At 55.4% G+C, this 21,708-nt stretch overlaps 1 non-coding gene across 1 annotated transcript; it reads left to right on the top strand.

The window, feature by feature from the left end:
• The first annotated feature begins 19,529 nt into the window (after positions 1-19,529).
• On the top strand, positions 19,530-19,635 carry LOC123815456. Its single transcript, XR_006785112.1, has one exon. It is a non-coding gene; the product is annotated as a U6 spliceosomal RNA (small nuclear RNA).
• Positions 19,636-21,708: the final 2,073 nt, after the last annotated feature.

Below are 21,708 nucleotides of genomic sequence, written 5' to 3'. Positions count from 1 at the left end.
GTACAAAGGCTCCAAAGTGGGCTGAGTCTGTTCTGCTTAAAGAACTGTGTTGAGGCCAATGGGCAGGAACCTGGTGGTAGAGAGGAGAAGGAGGGGCCAGATCACCCTGGACACAGTATGCTGGTGGGAAGCTGGGATGTCCTAGGGAAATGGGGAGGTATTAAAGGATTTTAGGAAGGGAAGTAACTTGGGGATACTACATAATCTGGGATTCTCAGTAAAATAAATTCATAGTTTGAATGTTAAGATAATTGTGTGTGCAGAGACAAATGAGACTCTATAACATGTGATAAAGTCATATATAAAGAGTACTCAACACTACTTTTTAAGGTTTTTCAAAATGATAGATTTATTTCTCAAATTCATGGTAGTTATGCATTTCAAGGTTGACAGGGAGCAGAAAAGTTTACTGAGTGGCATAAATATGTTAAAGATATTAATTTGAAACCAAACCGCCAATCTGCTACTTTTCAAAGTAACTTGACTGATGTGTTTCTTTCTCAAACACAAGTAGAGAATGTTAATGAAGGCTTTGAACTTTTCTTTCTTCAAATTATTTCATAAGCTTTGATGTCAAAATTTTAAGAGAGAATAAAATGTCAATTATTAAAGGACCTTATATTTTATGAAAGCTCTTTTTTTTTGCAGTAACTACCAGGGAATATTATGCTTTTACCTGGTAGCTGCTGGCAACTTTAAATTTTTCCTTCTGATTTTAAAAGACTCCCTCATTCCAGAATATTTGGAAAAATATCAACAGCTCTGAAGAAGAAAATGAAGACCAACTATAATTATACTGTTGGCATCTTGGTTTATCTCGTACTCAAGTTTCCTCTGAATGTGGGGGCATGTGTGATGAGAGCGTAGTGTACATAGGGTTCTATCTTGCTTTTTTTTCATTTTTGTATGATATCATGAACATTTTTATGCTATTCAAAACTTCACGAAAACATATTATAAATTTAACCTTAACATTCCCCTGTCTGGACAATTCATCTACTTTTCTTCATTTCTACATTGTTGATTGCTTCCAGTTTTGGCTGTTATAATCGATATTGTAACAAACATCTTACTGGATAATTTTGGTTCACATTTACGAACCGCTCCTTAGGATAAAGTCGCATGTGTTACAGTGACTGGATCGAGAGTTGGTACTTTATTAAAGGGCCTGATATGGCCACCAAATTGCTTTTGGAGACGCTGGGACTGAGAGTCCCCTGGCGGGCGTTCTGTACCCATGTCACTGTGTCCTCACAGGCACAGAGCAGTACCTGTTGCGGGGTGTTTGTGCAGATCTGATGTGATAGGGTTTGTTGTTCTTTTAATACGCCAAGAATTCATCGCTGGGGCCAGCTAGTCCTGGGTTGCACATTCTTAGGGACAGACTGGACCTGCCTTCACGCCCAGGAGGAAACCAAGCCCCCGCCTGTGCCCCAGCAGCCCCATCTGACAAGGAACTGCAGCACTCGCTTTGACAAGCGGTGAGTTAGCGACCTGGAGAGCAGATGGGGTTGTTCTGCACCAGAAGCCAACCTGCTCCCTGCGGGGAGGCTGAGGAATCCGGCTCTGGTTCTCGACCCCCCAGTGGGGCCACCCTAGTTAGCATGTGGTTAGCGGGCTTCCCACAGGCACCCCAGACTTGCCCCTTCAGGCCTCTCCAGCACAGGGTGCCTGCCGACACGGGCTCATCTATCATGACCGGGTCTCCCAGCACCGTATCCTGCGGGCACCCCTTCTTCTGATACCTCATGAGATGATCTGGGTGCCAGGCCCCGCCAAATGCTTCACCCTAGAGGCGGATCCCAGAGCCTATTTCATGATCCATTCCAAAGGAAGATGGAGGAGAGATTTTCCATTTCATTTATTAAATGATTTGATTCACAAGGGACTTGGTCGAAGCAGGCATCCCAACTCCGTCTGGGTCCTGGATCGTTTGCAATTTACCGTTCTGATTAAAGCCGCCCAAACCCCATCAAGCCCTGCTTTGGTGTCCGACAGAAGTCACACCACTGGGCCCTAGGGGACGTCTGGTTGAGGTGACTGCAGCTTGGAAGTGGGGGAGGGAGCAGAGTGTATCCGACTTACTTCATGCACCTGAGGCTGGAAGTGACAAATGATAGGAATGCAATCCCCCCTTTAGACGGGTGTTCCCGTGGAAATACATCTGATAACTGTTTAAGGAAGTGCTTAGAGGGACCACTGTCACAGAGCAATTGTTGGCCCCCCGAGGACTTCCTGCTCCTGACCTCATTCACGTTTTAGGGACGGGAACACAAGCCACGAACTGAATCAACACGGCTCCGCCTGGCCTGTCCCGGGTCCTGCACATCTCCATGGTGGTCCCCCGGAGGGGGCTCCCTCTTGAAGCTCTTGATGCTTCTGAGGACTTCGAGGTGTCCGTGGTTCCTGGGAGATGCTGTGATTCACCACACGCCCGGAAGGACCGTCCTGGGGCTGGAGACTCAGGTGAACCCACCCTGGGTAAGTGCGGTGGCTGCCTCACTCGGGTCTGAGTGGCCGGCAACAGAGTCCACGCTGAGTCCTGAGGCGAGGACAAGAGAGATGGACCGGAAGGAACCGGAGGGCAGGGGCCAGGGCACCCTTGGGCTCCAGGCCACGGGAGGGAATGGGGAGAGAGTGCTCTCGGGCTGACTGGGGGGAACTGGGGTGAGTTACATCCTCCAGGGAGAACTGACTGGCCCTTCTCCTTAGGAGGAAGCAGGACCAAAGCACCAAAGCTTGTCCCCAGCACAATTCCTCGTCCCCAACTCTGTCAGGGACCCACATGGGTAAAGGTCAAAGCTGGTGGGAACCTCAGGGGTCCTGACTTCATCAGAGCCCTCCTGTCACAGGCGGTGGTACTGAGAGCTCTAGGCTGTGAGGGGACCGGGACAGGGAGCAGGAGCAGGAGGGGGTTAGGGTCTCCGGTCACTGGACTCCGGACTCCTGCATGGCCAGGCCCGTGAGTGCGACCCCGGGTCCTCCCTGGGCGGGGGAGGGGTGCAGATACGGAACCAGCTTTTTAAAGATCGTGCTGTTGCTGAGGGGGAAAACGAAAAAGCCAATGATTGCTGCATTTGGGCTCCCCTGAGTGCATCACGAAACACAGACCGCAGAGAAGGAATGTAACATTTTATTGAACTGCAGCAAAGCCCGAGGGGGTTGGGACGCTAACTGCAGCCTCCCGTGTTCACGACCGTTTTCTCGTAGACAACAGCCAGCCCGCCCGACACGACGGCAGTGGAGTTTGTGGGAAATCAGAGTTTCCAATGGTCCTGGCCCCCCAACCCCTCGCCGGCGGACGCACACCTGGCTTCCCCCCACCGTTCTTTCCACGGGGGTCTGTTGAGCGCCTACTGTGTGCAGGACCGTGAGCCAGGCACAGGGGTGCAGTAGAGGAGGAGACGGACGAGGCCCCCCCTTCTCACGGCGCTGAGTCCTCACTGGGGCCGGCAGAGAACGGGCAAGGAGGTGAATGCGTGAGGCCGAGAGCGTCAGAGCGTGACCAGCCCGCGGAGGTCGGTGAACCCCGGTGGCATGGCTGAGGGGCGGGGCTCCTGTTCGAGCGGCGGAGGGCTCTGGCCAGAGGAGTCACGGGACCTCACCTGTTCTCTTCCGTCGCTGTTGGCTCAGCGGGACTCCCTGCTTTAACAGGACTCGGCCCCACTGGCCCCAGGTCCGGGGGCCGGGGGCCGAGGGCCGGGCTCCGGCGCGCCTGCTGGCACATCCGCCCCTGGCTCCCGGGCGGCCGGGCGGCCCAGGGGCTGCTCCGCCCGGGCCTCTCATTTGCGGCATTTGTCACGTCCCCTCCCGAGTCTGGCCCTTCACAGGCCTCATTACACCTTGGCACGGAGAATGAGGCTCGGCAAATGGCTCATAAAGCATCTCTTTAAAGGTTAATGGTCACTGGCGAGGGAAGAAAGGGCCAGCGAGCACAGGAGCTGTCTTTGATGGTGTGGATTTTTCAATTAAGTGAAACGGGAGTCAGGCCTCCTTACAGGTGCCTGGCCTGATTGCCGAGCAGCCAGGGAGGCCTGGGGGGTCTCCGAGGCCAGGACCTCAGCCCCTTGGGAGGGGCCAGTGCTGTAACACCAGCCGCTCCCCGGGGAGGGGCGTGGGGGTCAGGGTACCCCAGCTCTGTCTGCTGCCCGCTGGGCCCCTGTGAGCTGTGTGTTGTGGGGGAGGCGGCTCTGGAGGGTCCGCACTCTGGCCAGTGGGGTCCGGGAGGGCAGGACAAAGTTGGTTTTCAGACTCCCTGTGCCCGGTGCCTGGGGCCTGCTCTGGCCATGGCTGGGGTGCAGGCGGGCAGGACTTGGGTTCATCTCCGGTCATCAGGTCCTGCTCAGTGGACCCAGGACAAGGAGGGACGTCAGCCTGGGTGCTCTCCTGGTCACACCTCACCAAATTCAGAGTTTACAGGCCAGAATGTGATTAAATAGTGTCTGTGCATCAGTCAGGATGAGTATCAGCAGCTGCTATGACATCAGCCTCCAAACATCAGAGGGTATCTCAGTCGGACTGAGTGGGGCAGCTCCCCAGGCAGGATCTCCTCCAAGTGGTGGCTCAGGGGTGACAATCTTATGGTGTCACCATCTTCAACTTGTGTGCTCAAGGTCACTGTGCAAGAGGACAGGAGAGGAGAGGCTCATGCATTGCCTGGCATTGCCTTACATCCCTTGCACCTTTGTTCTCTGGGTCAGAACTCAGGTAGACACCCCCAAATGCACTGCAAGTTTGCTGGGAAATGTCATTGTCCCCTGCACTCAGGAAGAGCAATGACATTGGTGAGCAGGTGGCTGGCATCGTTCATGCCTGTTGAGATTGGCAGCTGCAGGCATCGGGCTCGTGGGCTTATTCACCCAACACACACTGTGTTCACAGAGAGACCCTGCCCAGGCACGGGTCCCCAGCTGTGGGCACGGCAGACAAGATCTTGGTCTCATGGAACCTCCACTCTCACGGGGGAGCGGCGACAGGCCAATACACAAAAGGAATATTTGCTATGATGCTGGTGATTGGTTAGAGGTAAATGTAAGCGCCGTAAATGTGGACGGGGCTGGGGAGGGAGGAGGTGCGCTGTTTCACACAGTTGGGCAGAATGGCTGCTCTGACCTGGTGACACTGAGTGTCGCACAGGAAGTGAGGGGAGTCGTCAGAGGTTTCCAGACGGAGGGGACAGAGGTGCCGAGGCACAGAAGCCAGTGTGTGCTGGGCCGCTTGAGGGCAACCGGTGGGGCTGTGTGTGGGAGGGGGGAGGGCGTGGCCTCCATGGAGGTAGGAGAGCTCAAGATGTCAGAGGATGCAGAGGATGTTGGCCTGGTGGGAGGGTTGCAGGTTCGCTGTGGGCTCTGTTGGAAGGTCTGGAGTGGCTGAGAGCCAGCAGCACCCCGTCTGGGTCCTGAGTGAGGGGAGCCCCTCTGGCCGCTGGGAGGGGGAAGGCGAGCCCGGAGGCTGGAGGAGGCAGCAGATGTGAAGTTACGGACGATCATCCTGGGGGTGGAGGCAGTGGAGGGGGCTTGGGGGGAGCAGGCGAGGGCAGGTCTTGTCCCCTTCTCCCCTGCACCTTCAGGTTAGGAATGTCTCGCTGGGCGCGTTGGAGGCATTGGTTATAAAGGACTCTCCCTCCTCAGGACACACAGTAACTGAGGCTCCTGTGAACATCTTGCTTTTCAAAAAGTATTTGATGAGTAAAGGAAGGAAGGAAGGAAGAAATAGCTGCGTTGGGTTCTTGGTAGATAGAGGAGCAAATCATGGCCACTTGACGAAAGAGAATATTCCGGGAGACTGGCCTTTTCCTGAGGACATAGCAGATCATTCCTGCCCCCACCCCCACCCTGGGGCCCCAGTTTCCCTGTGGATAAACTGTAGAGACCAGTCTAAATAATCTTAAAGGACTCTTCAAGAGATAAGCACCTAGGACTAAGCTGAGTGTCTTGCGAAGTCCTAAAGGGAAGTGGGGAAATCCTTTTATTTTACATTGGGGGCGGGGCACCCACTGCAGACCCTTCACCTTGAGTCTGGTGGAGCAGGTGGGGCCTTTTGATTCTTTCATCGTCTCTTTCTTCCCTCACCTTGGCCTATAGGCAGAATCTGGCTCCTGTCTGCCCCTCCAACCCCATCTTTCCACCAAGCCATAACCACAGGAAGTCCAAGCCTGTAGGGTGCTTCTTCTCTGCAGTCTTCAGGGTCTCAGGCTCCTTCCACCTTGCTAATCTGTTATCCTTAAGGTGGGGCTTTTCCCACAAGGTTCCTCAGGTCCCTAAGCTAGTCAGTGGGAAGGGGGAGGAGGGGCAGAAAGGGTAGAAACCTTCCCTTTTCTTCAAGGGCCGGACCCAGCACCGGAGCACACAGATCTCTTCCCCATTGGCCATAGCCTGTCACATGACTATCCCTGACTGCAAGGGAGGCTGGGAAATATAGTCTTTGTTTTGTCTCGATCAGGGGTGTCCAGCTTATTTTCACCGGGAGCCACTTCAGGCTCGTGGTTGCCTTCAAAGGGTCGAAATAATTTTAGGGCTGTATAAAGGTAACTACCCCTTAACTGCTAAGGAGCTGAAATTACACTGGGCCCTTTGAAGGCAACCGCAAGGCTGATGTGGGCCCCGGTGAAAATGAGTTTGACCTCCCTGGTCTAGATAAAAGTCTGTGACGTGAGTGGAGACAGCAGACAGCTCTGCCCACTCGTGCGCACGTGGCTCCAGCCCACGGTGGCCGACTGTCCCGGTTTGCTCTGGACTGAGGCGTTTTCTTGGCACACAGGATTTGGAATGCTAAACTGGGAAAGTTCTGGGCGAACTGGGATGAGTTTTTCTAGTCTATTTCAGCCACACTGGCCTCTTTTCTTTTAAAGATTTTATTTTTAGAGAGAGAAGAAGGGAGGGAGAACGGGAAGGAGAGAAACACCAAAGATACATCGATCAGATGCCTCTTACACGCCGCCAACTGGGGACTCAGCCTGCAACCCGGGCATGTGCCCTGACTGGGAATTGAACCGGTGACTTTTCGGTTCGCAGACCAGCGCCACACACGCCCGAGCCACATCAGCCAGGGCGGCCTCTTTTCTTTGCCGTAAATGGGCCAAGCACGTTCCTGTCCCACGGCCTCTGCCTGCACTCTCGCCCCAGTCCGGAACGTGCTCCTGCCGCTCCTCCCACAGGACGACTGGGTGCCCGGAGCAGCGTGGGCATCCCGTCCACGCGCCTCACGCCACCAGACTGAGTCTTTCTACCCCTCCGTGCCCACTCCGGGTCCAACCTCTCCGTGAACTAGCAAGTCGTGTTCTCTGCAGCTCCCCTTCCCGACAGGCTCGCCTCCTTCCTGAAGGCTCGACAGGGCTCGCGTGGTGCCTGCTGTATCTGTTGTCCATAGCGGTCCAAGACAAGACCATGCATTGGGTTCCAAGATTATGATCTAGGAAACGAGGAGTTTGAGGAGATGGGTAAGCCCACTAAAGGCAAAGGGTGCATTAAAAGGAAGCGTTCGGTGGAGACACTTTTCATTAAATAAAGCCACACCTCTTGGCACCATCTTTCTGGAGGGCGATTTGGCCACAACGAGAGTGCATAACTTTCTGCCCCATGTTCCATTCACAGGCATTTGTCCCAAACAAATAATAATAATAATAATAATAATAATAATAGGTAAAGACAGGTCTCTAAGACTTTTTAGAAGAGGAAAAAAGTGTAAATGCCTCAATGTTGGTTGCTGAGGCAGCAGAGACTGCTATCTTCTGGACTTATATGTTCTTCAGACGAGGAAACAGGGGCACAGAGAGCTTAAGCAACTTGCCAAAGGTCACACAGCAGGATGTAGCAGAGTTGGGTTTGAACCAGTCGGCTCTGCTGCCTCCTAGGCCTCCAAAAGGACTGAGAATGTCTGTGTGGGAACAATGGCCTCATGATCACTACGCGACACCCCACCCTGGGTGAGACTGAGAGGAAAACCTGCCTTGGTAGGTAAAATCAGGCTAAACCTGGTTGTAAATAAGCTCATCAGGCCCTGGCTGGTGGGCTCATTGGATTGAGTGCTGGCCTGTGAGCCAAGAGGTCGGGGGATTGATTCCCAGTCAGGGCACGTGCCTGGGTTGTGGGCCAGGTCCCCAGTGGGCACACGAGAGGCAGCCGCACATTGATGTTTCTCTCTCTCTCTCTCTCCTTCTCCCTCCCTTTCCCTCTCTAAAAATAAATAAGCAGACTCTTTCAAATAAATAGGTCCATCAGAAACCAAGATGAGGGAACATAAGGATGACGGGAGGTGGGCAGTCCCTCCCGACAGCAGACTCGTCATCCCGCGGAGAAGTGGCCCGTGAGAAGGGAGCCGGTCCCCACGGTGGGTCAGACGGAGCCCGTGGCCCCGTGCTGGTGGGTTGTGTGGCGGGTACTCTGGAGGGTCAGGTGCTGTTTACGGTCATCATTACCGCCCCGGCCACCACCGGCACCAGGCCCGGAGCCACGTTGCACCTCCGAGGGCCACGTGAGCCGGGGTGAGGTGACGCTCGTGGGACCCAGCGCTGGCCGTGGGGAGGCAAGCTGACGGGAACCACAGGGCAGCGGTCAGGGCAGCTCTGGCCAATGGCGTTGGCAGCCGCATCCCGCCTGCTTCTCTGTCTGCAAGCTGCTGAGAGCTGGGACACCGGTTCGGGTCAGGGGATGGGTGCGGGGTTCTGGGGAAGGGGCGGCCGGCCGGCTCAGGGCCTGCTGCCTCCTCAGGGGTGTGTCTGGGGGGCCTGCTCCCTGCTGGGTCCTCAGGGCTGAGCGGCCACAGGCCGCTGCTGCCTGGCTCCGGCCGCCTGGCCTGTGCCTCTGGGAGGGACGGCCCCACCCCGACACCAGCCACCCCCACGGCGCTGCAGGTTGTGACCTGTCAGGGTCTCGTGGGCACAGCCCACCCTGTGTCTCCCCCACCCGCTGTACCCCCTCTGGAGAAGGAGAAGGTGCATCTCAGGTGAACCCGGCCCCTCACTGAAGGATAAATGGCATCTGGTCGAACACTCCCACCTGTTTCCCAGGGCAGAGACGATCGGATCGCAGCTGGTGATGCATTAGTGGGTTTGAGATCAATGCAGAGGCTAAGCCGGCATTTAAATCCATACTAGACTGGAGCGGACTGGATCAGGAAAGGTCAGAGTGCGGGCAGTGTCAGGAACGGGTGTGGGGAACTCTACACGGACACCTGCCCGTGTGCGAGGTCACATGGTGCGACGGGTGTTTCTGACTGCGGGTGCACTAATCTGAACAACTCTGCGTCCTGGCCCCGGTGTCCCAGGACCTGGGAGGCCCCCGGGCCCGGGGTCTGGGCTGTGTTGACTCGGGGAGGAGCGTGTGGAGGCTGCAGAGGAGGAGGGGAGGTGGCAGGAGGGCCCAGCGGGGAGGCGCGTGTCTGGAACAGCGCCGAGCCCTGCACCTCCCCCGCCACTTCCTCCCTGGTGAGGCCGCTCTGACCCCTTGTTGTCACCGCTCTGTACCCCACGTCCGTGCTCTCCCTTCCTCCCGGCACCTGTCCTGGTGCTGGGAAATCAATGGAGGGGCTGGGACAGCAGTGCCCCAGGGTCCCAGGCTGGGTCTGGAGGAGTTGGGGTGACCCTCCGCTCTCCTGGTGCCGGATGGGGTGACCCCGCGGTAAGCCTCTGTGCTGCGGGATCCCCAGTGGGACTGGGCTCCGTTTCCCATGTTGGGAGCTTGCTGGGGGTGTGGACCTCGTGGGGCTGGGCCCCATGGCCAGCAAACAAGCCCTTGTCTGTTTCCCAGAGAAGCAGGAAGGATGCTTATCAACGACATCCCTGCCTCACCTGACTGGTAGTGTGTGGGGTCATCTCCCAAATAAAATACTTGAACTTGAAGTCTTGCTTGGAGGTCTGCTTCTGGGGAAAACAAAACTAAGGCATAGGGTAGAGAGCTTGCTTCTGGCCTGTTTACATTCTGTGTATGCGAGCACGTGTACATACACATGTGTGCATGTGCATGTATGTGTGCACACCCACCCACATGTGTGCGTGCCCGTGTGTATTCCCTTAAGTTGGGTTAATGTGTAAGACAGAAGTGGGCACACACCCGTGTCAGGGTGGTTCCTACAGGACAATGGCGGGATGCGATCTTCCCCTCCCAGGACCCACAGTGGGGGGCGGGGCACCGCAGGACAAAGAAGGGCGTGGCCAGAGATGTGAGCCAGGGAAGGGGGAGGCCAGGAAGGCTCATGGTGGGGGTGGAGAGGCAGGTGCTGATGTCTGAGGGAGGGAGCGGGGAGTGAGGAGGGCACCTGTGGAGCCCAGAGGAGCCGATTACCTCGGCGCCGAGTCAGCAGTCCCCGAACAGAAGCGGGAATTGTCCACTCAGTGACCCCTCAAAGCCTCAGCCCTCGGCTAGAACAGGATGTGTGTCCTGCAGATCTTTGGGGCCATTCAGTTTTCACCCTGTACATGTGGGGTCTGCACATATGTGTGCAAACTGACACACACACACACACACACAGGTGTGCTCTCTCACCCCTGCACACACTGGCACACTCACACAGCAAGTCAGGTGTTATTGAAATGCCAGGTTGTGCCCCGCTCTCAGGTAGAAGAGAAAGAACTCTCTTGCAAATGTGATGACATCTCTCAGAAAACTAAAAATGGAACTGCCTTTTGACCCAGTAATTCCATGGCTGGGTTATATCCCAAGAACCCTGAAACACCAATCCAAAAGAGCCTATGCACCCCAATGTTCATAGCAGCACAATTACAATAGCCAAGTGCTGGAAGCAACCTAGATGCCCATCAGTAAATGAGTGGATCAGAAAACCATGGTACATTTACACAATGGAATACTACGCAGCAGAGAGAAAGAAGGAGCTCCTACCCTTTGCAACAGCATGGATGGAACTGGAGAGCATTGTGCTAAGTGAAATAAGCCAGGTGGTGAGGGACAAGTACCATATGATCTCACCTTTAACTGGAACCTAATCGACAAAAGAAAAAAAGCAAGCAACATATAACCAGAGACATAGAAACTAAGAACAGTTGGACAGCAACCAGAGGGGAGGTGGGAGGGGATAACGAGGGGAAGAGTTTTCAGGAGCTACTGTGAAGGACACGTGGACAAAACCAAGGGGGAGGGTGGGAGCAAACGAGGGAGGTGGGTTTGGCTGGGGTGGGGTGGGGAGTGGTGGGGGGGGAAATGCAGGCAACGGTAACCGAACCACAATAAAACATTATTAAAAAAAATTGATGACATCTCTGTGTAGCCCTGAGCTTGCTGGGGGATGAGGGCTTACCACCCAGGGGTAAGACGCGCAAGAGAATCTAAACGTGTCCCCTGGAGGGTCTGCAGTGACTGGCGGTGGCCAGGCCTCTGGAAATGCGGACTCCCGGTGGCGGGCTCCCAGCTCTGCTGTCCTCGCTCTCGGGGTGTGGGACACGTTGGGTGGAGGGGCTAGGGCGGAGGTAGGGAAGGAAGGCGGGAGAGACAGGGCTGCATCGGGTTCCTCCGTCTGCAGCAGGGCCTCACACCCCAGGGCAGTGACAACAGGAGGGAGGGGCCGGACCCAGGGGGCCAACAGCTGGGACTTCTTGAGGGACCACGCCCGCCAGGCGGGCTCCCGGAGGTTCTGGGTGCTGACTCAGCCAGTCCCTGGCCCTGGGGCGGGGAGGTTTATCAGAGTTTCCGTCTTAGAAGGGGCCACAGCGGGGAGTGGAGGGGCTGTCTCACAGCCGCACGTGCACAACACAGCGCAGGAGTGTGGGTGACAGGTCCTGGGCCCCGTGTTGGGTGACAGTGAGGAGGGTGCATCATGTGCCACCAACTGCCGATTTGAGAGGATGTGGCCCAGGGTGGCCCCATCTCCTGAGGCCTTAAGAGGATCGAGGAATGAGGAATTCTCAAAGGAAATCTCAGGTTTCCTGGGCATCGATGTTGGACTCGTGTTGTTCAAAAACTCCGAAACCAGACGTATCTGCCGACTGGTGCTGGGCCACGAGTCCACGGTGCGGCCTCTGCCCCACGGAGAGAGGCAGTCGTTCCAGAGTGTCCTGGGCGTCAGCGGTGTGCACAGTGCTGGCTGGCTGGCGGGGTGCAGGTGACAGACACAGACAAGGGGAGGACTCAGGGCTCCAGGGGTGTGACAGGACAAGGCCCTGTCCTGAAGGACCTGACCACCCTGGAGTGGAGAGTGACGGCCCCCTTCCTGGGGTTTCCCGAGAGCCCAGACCCCTCCCCTCCCGGCCTCCGCCCCTGTGTGAACCCCCTGCCCCCAGATCATCTGTTGTCCCCCAGCACCCCATGCAGAGCCCCCAGGCCCCAGTGGCCAGGGCAGGGGCAGGCTCAGGACCCTGTCCTCCTCCTGCATTGCGCCCCCCATCCCATGTGGGTGGAGCTGACCCCGGCAGAGGCCAGGATAGAAGCCCCTCAATAACCGTCTCCCTCACTCCCGCCATCTCTCGGTAAAGGCTCACTTCCGCAGAATGCCAGGTGGCAGGCGCCAGGTTTTGGCGTCTGGCCTGCTCCCAGGTGCTCCTGGGACCAAAGCAAGGTCTTTCATGCTAAGCTATGGCCGCCTGCAGGGCCCCATGGACGTCCATAAACGGGCCTGTGCACTCTGTAGCTCCCTGCAGACCTGCAGGGGTTCCCCTGAGGCCCAGGCGCAGCCCCCAGCCCCAATCTGGCTCCCGAGCCTGAGTACAGTTGCCAAGAGAAAATGCCAGTCAGCCAGGACTCTTGGCAGCCATTCAATTCAGCAAATTATTTCTTGCAAATTACTCCTTAAAACCGAAATCCGGGCAGGACTCCGCAAGTTCACAGCGTCTATTATCTGCTGGTTTTCCGCCGCCTGGGCCCATCCTCGGGCAGGCTGCTCACCTGTGTGTGGGAGTTTTGGAACAGTGGCCACCCTGATCAGCCCGCGCCTTTCCCTCCGCTTCTCAGCCCTGGTGGAAGTGGCGGTGGCCAGGAGGAGCGGCACCGAGGCCCCTCTCCTGCCCTGCCAGGAGCCCGGGTGTCAGGGGTGGTAGGAGCGACTCAAGCACCATTCCCTCTGTGTCATCTGGAGGGGCCACCAGCTGGGTCCTGGGTCCTCCCAGTGCTGAGGGGCGTCATCTTCTGAGGCCGTGCACAGGCATGAGGTGGGCCAGGTGTGGGGACAGGAGGCAGGGCCAGGTGTGGGGACAGGAGGCAGGGCCAGGTGTGGGGACAGGAGGCAGGGCCAGGTGCAGGGAACACAGCTAAGGATGCTGGACATCAGGGCACAGGTTGCGAGTGCCCGGGGCTGGGAGCACGGTTGAAGTCCTCGGTGCTCACCCAGGTCACAAAACCTGGAGAGAAGGAGAGGCTGGGAGCCCCCGTGCCTGGGCCTGAGATGTGGGGCTTCAGGGCAGCTGGGGGCTGGGCTGTGGGGTCCCAGGGCAGCTGTGAGGGGGCTGCATGGAGCCATCCCCTGTGGATTCTGCTGCCCTTGACCCGATGTCCTTGGAGACCTCCTGGGAGGGAGCCCACGGGCCATGAACCTGCTGCTCTCCGTCACTTTCTCCCTCTTCAGTCACTACAAAGGCAGATGCTCCCGGCCCCGCTGGTGTTTCCCACTCACTGCCCTCTCCCCGTGCCCCATGCCCTGCTTGTTCCCTCTGCTCCTGGTTCTTGGTGCCTGGGCAGCAACGACAGCCCGGCCCAGCGCCCAGGACTGACGCCCGCCTCCTGCAGAGAGCACCACGGGGACCCGGGCAGAGTGGGGACTGGTGGGAGGGGGGCCGATGGCTTGTCATTTCTGTTTCTTCCCTGTATTCCCATCCGCTCCTCCCTTGGAGCCTCTGCCCCAATCCTGGCGACTCACCCCTGCACACGTGTCGCCTCAGCCCAGCCACCAAGGCCAGGGCACCTTGCTCAGCTCTGCTGCCTCTGCTGAACCCCCATGTCCAGCCCGCCCCCACCCTCCCCTGTGCTATGGGAAGGCGGGGCTAGTCCCAGGGGAAGCCAGAGGTCCACCCCCACAATGCACCAACCCCCCCACCCCCCAAATCTGCACAGACCCCACCTGCCTATTTCCTGCTCCTGTCCCGTCCACAGAAAACACCCCCGCTCCAGGTCTTTGGGTGACACATTAGTTTCCCTTCACGGGGCTGATCTGTGCAGATGGGCCAGGAAACAGCTCAGTACTCAGAGCTGGGGAGGGGCCGGGCTGAGGGGCCTGAACAGCTGGGCTGCGTGAACCCTGCGGCCCACCCGCAGCCCGGCACGGGCAGTGGACACCTCAGGGACCCTCTAGGGGTGTGGGGAAGGCAGAGTACAGGTTAAACAGAGAGCGTAGGGAGGGGCAAATAGCAGGGGTAATTAATTTTTTTGAAGAGTTGCCAGGCTGCCGTTAAATTCCTTGTCTGTGGAAAAATGCAGCGCAGGCTCCAGGAGCGCTAATGTTCCGGCGCCAGCTGTGCTTGCCTTTCAATTACACCCTTGGCTCGTCACTCGGGACACCCCGGCCTACTCTTGTCGGTTTTGGGGGGACCCTGTGCAATATTCTGGACTTTTCCACCCAAGCCATAATGGTGCAGAACACGGACGAAAGACCAGGCTGGTGTTAAGTGCAGGAAGTCATTTAACCCCCCTACAGCCCTGCATCCTGCAGATGAGGAAACGGGCACGGAGAGTTCGGTAACTCACCCACGCTCACTCAGCCAATGAGCGGTGGAGCTGGGATTTGAACCCCGGGGAGCCTGGCGCCAGAGTCTGTGTTCTTAACTACTCTTTGAAGGGGCCCTTAATGGCCTCAGATGCAATTGTAGGGACTTTTGTCTGGGGCAGGTTCAATGTCGCTTCTCTGTGGGTCCCACTGCGGGACGGGCGCACTTGCCTGTGACACAGGTTCCACCCTCCCGCTGTCTCCGCAGAGAGCCCCCTCCCTGGCCCCTCCCCCCATCTGTTCCTCGCCCTTCTTCAGGATCCGGGTCTAATGTCCCCTCTGAGTACCCCCCCAGGCCCCACCCCGGCCCACCCACGCCCGTCGCCCCACCGCGTCAGCCTGCTTAAATGTCTCCCTGCACGTTTCACTCTCTGAAGTTGTCTCGAGGGTTGCTTGGACTTCTTGCTCGCTCTCTGTCTCCTGCCACAAGTGCAAGGTCTGTGGGGAAAGGACTGGGGTCGCGGTCACGGCCGCACCCCCAGGGCCGGGAGCTGGGCCTGGCCGAGAGCATGTGCGCAGCGAGGCCTGCTGGGGGAATTCCACGCCGGCCGCTGAGGGTGCTGGGAGAAATCGCCAAGGTCGCCCCATCCAACTGCTGACTTGACAGAGGAAATGGGGGCAGGTGGGAGCCCCAGAAGCTGCGTCCCTGACCACCCAAATACACTGCCACATGGGGACACGTCTTAGACACATGTGACGTGGTCGCCGTGGAGCCTGATGCCGTTTGTATCCAAGACAAACCTCACCTTCCAGAACCTACTCCATGTGGACACGTTGGTCAGCAAACCATGGCCCTACACCCTCCAATGGGCACTGAGGGGGAGGGGTCAGTGCGGGAGAACCCCCACACCCTTCCATGTGGGAAACTGAACGTAAATGGGGGGGACAGGTCACCCATCCCAGCCAGGATGGGGCTCCCGTCCACCCAGTAAACTTGGCTCCTCCCTCCTGGGAGAAACCCTGGTCTTTCTGCGTTTCTGCCGTTTCTTCTTCTGGCTCCTTTAGTCTGAGGGGTGATGGGCACAGGCTGTGGTGGGACAAGAACCTGGAAGACTTTGTTCCCTTGTCATATCCTGAGCCCAGACCAGGTGGCTTCCTTAGGAGTGGACAGCCAACGGCATCAGTGTGGCTGTCACCAGAGGGACGGTTGCTCTCAGGAGAGGAACGTGTTTGCACCCACGGAATCCTAGTGGGGGGACTCTTTTCTGGAAAGGCCTCAGTGAGACTCTGAGCTCAGCTGCTGGTGCGGCAGGACCTTCTCTGGTCAGAGTCTGGGGCTTCAGGAGCTGGTGCTCGGGAAGCTCAGCTGGGTGACCTGGGAGAGTCTTGCTGAGTCACCGTTTCTTCACTCTGACCCTGTCCTGCTCCTGCGCCTCCGGGGCTGCTGGGGAAATACCTGAACTGAGTAGCACAGAGATGTACCTGAAATACCTGAACTGATGTAGCCAGCCGCTTCACGCCCACAGATCATTCCACACTCTGACACTGAATTTCACTTCATGACACGTTTTCATGGCTGTTTTTAGTGCACACTGCAAGTGCAGTTTTCCATACAGCCAACCCCGTCATTTTACGATTTACTAAACTCTGTGCTTTGTTCAGATTTCACTGTATTTCCCCGACGGCCTTTTCCTGTCCTACAATATCGTTCAGGACACCAAATTATAGCCACTGGGTTTTTCAAAGTTTTTTGAATGTGACTCAGAGTTAGAAATAACATTTTGCATCACAGGACAATGCACATGCTTAACTAACACAAGACTTAACTTTTCCTACCTGTGATACTCCCTGGTGTTTTCTATTCTGTTCTTTTCCGCCCCATCCCATCCATCCCAAACACAGAAAGACCCTTCACAGTGTGATTAGTCGAACAACCCACAAATGGGTCAGTATCTGCAGGATAGGACCTCATTGTGCATGAAGATGCTTTCTGCCATTGCTCTTCCGCAGTGGGTGATAATTCTGTTTATCTCCCGGACCCACTGGGAGCCCCTTGCACTGTGGGAGCGTGCCTTTATTCTTCCTTGGGCCCCCCCAGTAGGCACCGTGCGTGCTGTGCGTGCTCTGTAAGTGCCTATTGCATGATGGCCCCACGTGTGGGTCCTCATTTCCGTTTTCTCACATTTTGGCCTATCCCTGCAGGGTGGCACGCTTAGGAAGCAGCATGCCCTTCCTTTGGAGAGAGGCGTGGCTAGCCAGTAATGGGACATCTGCGGGGACCAGAGCTCAGAGCGGACTGGGCCTGTCACGAGCCTCACCCAGCCAGCGGAGCCACAAGGCTGGGGTGGGGTCCCCTTGGAGGCTCGAGGCAAACCCAGAGATTGGAAGGGCACGCGTGTTTGCTTTCGACCATCACAAGGATTCGGTAAACACGAGCGTCCTTCAGTGCCTCAGGGCGTCCCTTACGATGAATTGCCCTGCACAGAGTGCCCGTGACGGGCCCTGTGGAGACGCTCGGACCAAGACCGCACTGAGATCAGAAATAGAGAGGATGACGGGAGTGCCTGTTTCGTCCTGTGTCAGCTTTCTTGTTTTCCAAATGTCAGTCAGTGGGGTTTCCACCCCGGGGGGGAGGGTGGGGTGGAGGGGGGCTGGCCCTGGGACAACGAGCAGGCACGTTTTCGAGAACTGCCTGGCCCTGGACGGCCTGGCGAGGCTGCAGGAGCCCCGCAGATCTGCCCCGACAGCTCCCGGCTCCCCAGGTTGTGGGTGGAAGGAATGTGCTGGGAGCTCTCATTACTGTGGGGAGAGGGAACCACGGGAGCCCCCGCTCCTTTGGGGTGAATCTGCCGCGGTCACACCCCGGCATGCCTTTCTGATCGCTGCCAGACCACAAAGAATGCACCCTCCTCCCTCCCCTTTGAGGCCAGCCCTTGGCATTGCAGAGGGAGAGAGCCTTCCCACTATTCCACTTGGTGAAGAGCCCCAGCCTTCTGCTGGCTGGGACTCACCCTCTGTGTATCAGAGGCTACTGTAGGCACGTTAAAATGTATCAGCCAGGCCCCTAGGTAGAGTTAGGAGCTGCTGAGAGGGTTGAATCCGAGGGAACGGCTGATCATCCCTCCCCTAGGATACACATTCCTGCTCTTTGTTAAGGAATTAATGCACCATACTTTAATCTTAGCGCAGGTAAATAAAACTGATCTCTCTGTGGAAATAGAACCCTGAGGGAAATACATGTTTTACAGCTCCGCTATCTGGGATCCTATTAATGCATTTCATTTTGTTTGTATAATATGCTGTACTTTGCAAAAATATTTTCTCTCGCACAAGTTTATCGAATGCACGGGAGGTGTTTGCATGTCATGCGTATTTGTAATTGTTCTCCCAATCAAATAAAAAAATGAAAGAAATAAAGACAGTGGCTGCACATCCTCAGTTGCACACGCTTTCTGGTAAGCGCAGTGAACTCACATTTGGGGTTCCCCCTCTATCTCGCTCTTTTCTTTCTCCACGGTGTGTGTCTCTCACTAGAACCCAGTGTCTCCCCAACCTCTTTCATTAGTAAACTCGGGGCTGTAGGGGACTGCTGCTTTTGTGCGCCCAGCATCCATGCCACCTCCTCCTGGTAGGCCGCCTTGATTTTGTTTTGGCCAAGTAGTCCCTCCCCTCTTCAGTCCCTGTGGTAGATGTGACTGGTAGCCTCCAGCTCTAGATTTGACCTTGACAGTCAGGGTAATCTCCCTCTTCGCCCGCACCCCCACTTCCTTAGGTCAAAGAGATTCCTGGGTGGCTGATGAAACTCAGTGCCAGACTTGCTTTGATTTATTGGAAAGGACACCTGTTCTTTCACAGGACTTGTTTCTGTGAGGACGTGAGCAGGGCCACAGAGGAGAGTGGTTCTGCTTGTGTGTGTGTGAGGTCAATGTGGAGGAAAATGGCCAAGAATGGGAGAGAAGTGGAGCCTTGTGCATAGGATTAGAGCTCCTGGATTCAGCCATGCCTGAAGCTGTTGCCCTTGAACAGGTCTTCTCAACCACGGAATCGTTAACAGTTTGGAGTTAGATTGCTGTTGTGGGCTCTGTCCTGTACATTGCAGGAAGTTTAGCACCATCCCTGATCTCTACCCACTAGATGCCAGCAGCATGCTCCGCCCCAGCCTCCTGACAACCAAAAGTGTCTCTAGACATTGCCAAGTGTCCCTGGGGTGGGGGTGGGCAAATACCTTCATTAAGAATCACTACCTTAGACTGCCTTTAAGTCATGTGGGTCAATAAATGTCCTTTTTTTTTCTTCTTTTTAAAATTTATTTGCTTTGTTTTGGTTCGAGTTGGATTTTTCTGTTCTTGTCTCCAAAGGGCATTCTGCCCAATAGAGGGCTGTGCCTTTAAGATTTAGGGTGACACCTAATAAAAGGGGCTGGACGGCTGCAAGGAATGACGGGACCCCCTATTGCCAAGGAACCAATTCTAGACTGCAGCTAAGTGGTTTAGTAGTCCGCTGCAATATTCTGAAGGGGTGAGATGGAGCACCTCCCAGCTCACCTGGTTGGTGATGGAAAACTGTCTGGTGGCAGCTCCCCAGGGAGAGGGCAGTGGTGGGACGTGCCTGGGGGTCAGGAGATGTTCTGCCAAGATGCAGATGAGCTCGTTCCGGCCCTGCCCTCATCCATCTGAGGGCTGCGACTGAGCATGAGGGACCGCCAGGGTGCCAGTTATTAGGAAATGAAGGGTCATGTCTTTTGGGTGACTAAAAGAACATTCTGCCACTATAATAATACCCAGTCCCAAACATGCACAGGGGGGGGAGGGGAGGAAATCACTGATCTGAGTAGATATTTCCAGACACTCACAAATATCTATATGTCAGTGTGTTGGAGGGCAGACACCCAAGAGTTTCGGTGGATAACTTGTGCCGATATAATAGACACTTAAGAACACCAAGAGAGCTTGCTTTGCCGGCACACACACTAAAATCAGAACAATACAGAGAAGATTAGTGGGGCTCCTAATGTGCAAGGAAGACACGCAAATGGGTGATGCATTCCATATTTTTGTGCAAACTAATAAAAAGAAGTTACAGGAAGAAAAAAGAACACCAAGAGGTATAAAGTCAACGTTCACGTCTGTCTCAGAGCCAGGCTGGGATAGGCTGTCGGGGATTGCAGCCGACTCTGAAATTCTCGCCTGGGAATCCCCCCACCTCTTTCCCCCAGGCCTCCCGGGGGATCCAGTGTGTGCACAGTAATGACGCTGGGATCCTAGTATTTTGAGGTTTCATCTGAGGAACGCCTGGCACTCAGTTCTGGTTTGGGATGATGCTGGAGGGGGGATGCTGCCTTGTCTCACTCAGGTCACGAGAATGCAGAGAGAGGGGAGGAAAGAGAGGGGGAGACAGGCGGGGGGCAGGAGCATGGTCCTGCCAACGACATGGTCACACGGCACCTTATTCTGGGATTAATTTCCTGGTGTTTAGGAAGGCACAGGCAAGCTGAGCGTCTGGAGCCAGCTTGAGACTCTTAAGTCTTCCTTTTCTCCAGGGAAGACCCAAATCCACCATCGGTGATGAGGAACTCCCCCAGCTCACCATTTCCTTGGGCTTGAGGTGAACTCAGGGCAGGGCCCGGGATGAGGCAGGCGGGCGCTTGCCTCGGGCACAATCCTCCTGTTGGCGTGTCCCCGACTCAGTAATCAAGTCCATATGATTTTGATGCAATACTTTAACAACCAAAATCGATGCCCAGAAAAGTCTGTGTGGAACAATATATCCCATTTTCAAATGAAGACAGGATGGGTTTTTCCAGGAACTAAGATTTCAGACGTGTGCCCCTGCTTTCCTGATCTCTCAACATTCCTGTTTGGACAAGGAGCAGGATCAGAACTGTGGCTTATTTAAAAAAACAAACAAATGAAAAAAAACACCAACAAACAAACCAAACCCCAGCAAGGCAGTTTATATCAGAAAGCAACCTGTGATGATTCTTCTGAAACAACAGAGTCAGATTATGACAGTATTTTATGACCTGGATAGAGATTATGCCTGTGCCATTCATGGACGAAAATGCCCAGCTGAGTAATTGGATAATGGGAACCATCAAAACAATCAAATCCTAATCCCAAATGCGACTGCTTTTAGGGTTCCATTCATCTGGCCCCTGAAGTTCTTGCAGGCAGCTCAAGACCCTCACTTCCTGTCCCAAAGGACCCCCCCTCTATGTCTTGCAACACATGTCTCAAGTCTGCAGGAGCCCAGGGAAGAGAACTTGCTTTACGATCAGAAGGGACATGAAAAGCATGTCTTAACAGGGTATTTCAAAAGCATTCCGTGCTCATCACAGAAGCATCCAAAGGACACTATTTAGAAAATGGCAGGAGCAGGAATAATGAGTGCAGAATATGAGAACGATTCCGTTCGCTGTTAAAAAAAACGCAACCGAGGCAGAGACAAGATAAAATCTCTGTTGTTTGCCAAGTCAAGGCAGTAAAGAGATGATTAAGCGAAAACCAACCTGAGATCTGACCTTAAAGGAACTGAGCATTTTAATTTTTTTCAAAGGTGGAGAAAATGCCTGAAGAGGGTATCTGAAGGTTAGGGAAACTGTTAGGAAAATGAGAATTACGCGCTCTGAGCTGTTCACAGCTCCGTCCCTGGAGTGTGAAATTAGCGACTGAAGGCGGATTTCACGGGCGCTCGGGGGAGCGTGTTGGTGCCGCCGCGGATTGGCGGAGGGGCTGCTCTGCCAAGTCCCGCCCACTTGCAAGCTGCTGTGGTTATTCATGCAGAGCACAGAGCGTCCTGAGTGTCTGGAGCGGTTCGCGTTTCTATCAAGCGCAGCCTCTCCACTTCCACCGGAGAGAGTCTAGTGCCGCGTGCCGGCGGAGTGCCTGGGGCAGGGGGCGGGGTCGGATCGCACAGAGCAACAGTCTCACCGAAGTTGGGTCTCTCTTTTTAAGGAAAAAAAAAATCCATCCACGTGGATTACATTTACCGGAAAGATTGGGAAAATGTTTAGAAAATGGGGATATGGTTTAAAATGTTAAACCTTAAAACATCTCCAAGGGCGACAAGGAATTCTCTGTGTCTGGGTTTCCGGTCTGAAACAGTTGATGGTACCCACCTTCCCTGTCA

This window comes from Phyllostomus hastatus, unplaced genomic scaffold (genome assembly GCF_019186645.2).
Source record: "Phyllostomus hastatus isolate PE091 unplaced genomic scaffold, TTU_PhHast_1.1 phas_contig_17, whole genome shotgun sequence".
Classification (NCBI taxonomy): domain Eukaryota; kingdom Metazoa; phylum Chordata; class Mammalia; order Chiroptera; family Phyllostomidae; genus Phyllostomus; species Phyllostomus hastatus.
The sequence above is the reverse complement of the archived record's forward strand: the minus strand, read 5'-3'. Positions and strand labels throughout refer to the sequence as shown.